The sequence below is a fragment of the Macrotis lagotis genome, chromosome 1 (genome assembly GCF_037893015.1).
Source record: "Macrotis lagotis isolate mMagLag1 chromosome 1, bilby.v1.9.chrom.fasta, whole genome shotgun sequence".
NCBI classification, from domain to species: Eukaryota; Metazoa; Chordata; class Mammalia; order Peramelemorphia; family Peramelidae; genus Macrotis; species Macrotis lagotis.
The window spans coordinates 173,157,092-173,160,567 of record NC_133658.1 but is presented as its reverse complement, the minus strand read 5'-3'; the positions used below and the strand labels follow the sequence as shown (position 1 = coordinate 173,160,567).

The 3,476-nt window shown below is 42.7% G+C and overlaps 1 pseudogene; it reads left to right on the top strand.

Annotated features, from left to right (window-relative positions):
- Nucleotides 1-1,745: 1,745 nt before the first annotated feature.
- On the top strand, nt 1,746-2,427 carry LOC141514752 (INO80 complex subunit E pseudogene; annotated as a pseudogene).
- Nucleotides 2,428-3,476: the final 1,049 nt, after the last annotated feature.

The following is a 3,476-nucleotide window of genomic DNA, read 5'->3' as shown; positions in this document are numbered from 1 at the left end:
TTTAGTCATTATCATCATCACCATCTTCTTCCTCTTTCTTTCTTTCTTCTTCTTTCTTTCTTTCTTCTTCTTCTTCTTCCTCTTCTTCTTCTTCCTCTTCTTCTCCCTCTCCCTCTCCTTCTTCTCCTTCTTCCTTCTTTTTCCTTCTTCCTTCTTCTTTCTTCTTTCCTGATTATCAAATCAAATTTTCATCCAATTTCATCCCATTTCCTCACTGTGGCTAGTTTTGATTAAGACTGCCCTCCTTTCCATATCTTGTTCACTGACCAAACTTATCTTTAAGTTATAAAAATCATTGTGAGCATGTACTCTCCCTGAGATCTCTGCCATAGTACACATCTCCCTCATACACACACACACACATCTCCATTAGTCTATATTATCTTATAGTGTGTATGTTTGTGAGTGTGCATATGCATACAATTTTTTTCTATCTGTATGAATACCAACTTCCCAGGGATCAATTTCCTGTAAATCCTCACATCTCGGTCTGTTCTAATCTGAGTCATGAAGGCAAATAAAACAACTTATTATGGGTAAGTTCCTCTGCTAGGTACTCATTATATAACAATAAAAACCAAAGCAGGTCCTGTCTTTGAGGAGATTATATTTTATTGAGAGATACAAAATTGAGAAAATAAGCAATACAAGATAGTTTTAGGATGAAGAAAACATTAAGGACTGGGGAAATCAAGAAAGATTTTGAGTAGAAGATGGCAAACACAGAAGAGAGGACAAAGTGTACTCCAGCCACAGAAGGCTATATTTGCAAAGGCACAAATAAAGAAGAAGAAATGCTGAGTTCAGGGAATATCAAGTAGGACAGTTTGTAAAAAGCAGTAAATCTAGACAGGTAAATTGGGATCAGATTGTAAAAAATTTTAAAAACATGCAATAAGGGACTACTAAGGACTTTCGAGCAGGGGAAGAATATGATCAGATCTATGCCATAGGAATTTTAAACTGGTATCTCTGTGATGGAGGGATTGAAGAGAATATAGTCTAGAAACAGGGAGCCTAAGAAGAAGACATTGAAATAGTATAAGTGAGAGATGAGGAGGGTCTTAGGTAGGGTAGTGGATAGATAAATGGAGAGAATAGTATGGATATGAGATATATGGTATAGGTGAAATCAATAAAAATTGGATTTTGCTTGGATAGGGATGGTAGGGCAGAGTGAGAGAGAAATCACTGGCATTATTGGTGGATTGGTGGCATGATTGGAATTTTAAAAAGAAGTGAATTTAAGGAGGAGATACTGGATTTCATTTTTGAAGTACTGAGTTTGAAGCATCAAAAGGACATCCATATGGGGAGTTCTAACAGCTATTTTGTGGTGAAAAATTTCAGGGGAAAAAAAATTGGAGCTGGATATACAGATTTGGGTGTCATATGTTTAAAGATCATAAGCAACTCCTTAGAACAGTGGTGGGATTGAGTCGGTTTGCACCAGTTCAGCAGAACCAATAGCTAATTTTTATGTTGAGTTTGGTGAACTAGTTGTTAAAATGCCACTTGTAATCAGGTTTCTCTCTAAGGTGGGCACCTGACAGCCACCCAATGTGGAAATCACAAATTTATATTCCTTAATCTTTTTTAACATCCTTCTGTTCAGGGATAGCTCCTGTTGTGGGTCAAGGGGTAGGTAAGGGTTCACCCCGGGCCTTGGGGCAGGCCCTGTTGCCCAAGCCTGAGTAGGATCGGGCCTTAGGCACTCGGGGTGAGTGTGATTTCCCCGACCAGCCATGAATGGGCAAATGGATGTCGAGGTGGACTACAAGAATACCAGAACCTGAAACAGAAGCTCAGATTCCCACTCTACGAGCCTAAGTGTTTTCAGAAGGAACTGAGGAAGGCACAGAGAAAGCTGCTAGAAGTGTCCCAGAACAAGAGTCTCCTTTGGCATCATCTTCTGCAGTATGAAAATGTGGATGAAGACTCTTCTGACTCAGATGCCACAGCATCCTCAGAGAAGAGTGAGACAGAGGGCACACCCAAACTCACTGAGACACCAGCCCCCAAGAGGAAAAGAAATCCCCCTCTAGGGGTGCCCAATCCCCCTCTAGGGGTGCCCTATCCCCTCTGGCCTTTCACCGCCCCCACCCTCAGGGTTTCCCCTGCAAGCCTCTGGGGGCCCCTCTCTGTACCTGACCTCGCTGCCCCCCATATTCTCCCTTCTCCTCAGACTACCTGGCCCTGAAGCTGTCTGAGCCCAGTTCCCTGAGACCCAAGAGGGAGAAATGGCCCCACCTGTGCAGTGGGGGGTTCACTGACCTTCCTAGGCCAGGACTGGTAGTGCTGGGGTATCCTAAGCTGCCCCTACATACCATCCTGAGCACCATCCCTTGCCAAATGTTCAGTGATTCAGGGAGTGAAGATGATGACCTGGATGGTGATGATGACCTCATGATTGACATCCCTGAATGACCATCCACCTTAGTCCCTTCCCTCCCTCCAGGTGCCAGGTGGCAACGGCAACAGAAGCAGCAAAGACAAAGAGCGGTGTATTTTTGGAGACATTTATTGATGCCCAGTTTTATTGGTCTGGACACTGACAATCAGAAGAGGCATAAACATACAGCAAGGTGCCCCCAAAGAAGAGGCAGGGAAGTAGCCCCCAGTCTTGAAAGCAGACACATGCCGCCTTTGTATTTGCAGTTAGTGGTGTGCAGGGGAAGGTACATCTACAGGTCAGCACAGGGCTTCCTGGCCCCCTGCTACCATATACTTAGGCTTCCTCTAGCCCTGGATGCAACCAAAAGAAAAAGAAGTAACTAAAAGGGGCCTCTGCCTCCCCTTCCTGAAGGCGAAGATCCCTGCACCAGCTACCATTTTAATGGGGCAACTAGATAGGACTAGTTATGTTTTTGTTTTATATTGAAGACTTTTATTGAAGGGGTGATTGGTGGTTTTCTTTTTGTTTTCTGAAACCCCCTCCTAATCTGGTTTACTTCCACTGCAGGGAGTTTTGCTGGGGTAGTTTGGAGAGGTGGACAGGGGAGAAATGATTGGGGAGAGGAAGTGCGGCATTAAATTCTCTCCCTACCCTTGCAAAAAACAAAAACAAAAAAAAAATCTTCTGTTCAATGGTGTTTTCTAAGCACTCATAGTAGTGTTCATTCTGTCCATAGGTGAAAAAAATGGATGCAACTACGCTTATAATATTATTTATTCATTTACTAAAACTCATTATGTCTTTGATGAAATACTGCATTTTAATTCCCTTATATTTGTTACTTCAGTACATATAACATAAAGAGAAAAAGTGCAAACAACCAGGGGCTGACAAGCTGTTATTTGTTTCTATATTGTGTTAAGCCCCAAATTGCCCCAAGATATTATTTTTTTATTTTTAGGTTTTTGCAAGGCAAAAAACGGGGTTAAGTGGCTTGCCCAAGGCCACACAGCTAGGTAATAATTAAGTTTCTGAGACCAGATTTGAACCCAGGTACTCCTGACTCCAGGGCCCGTGCTTT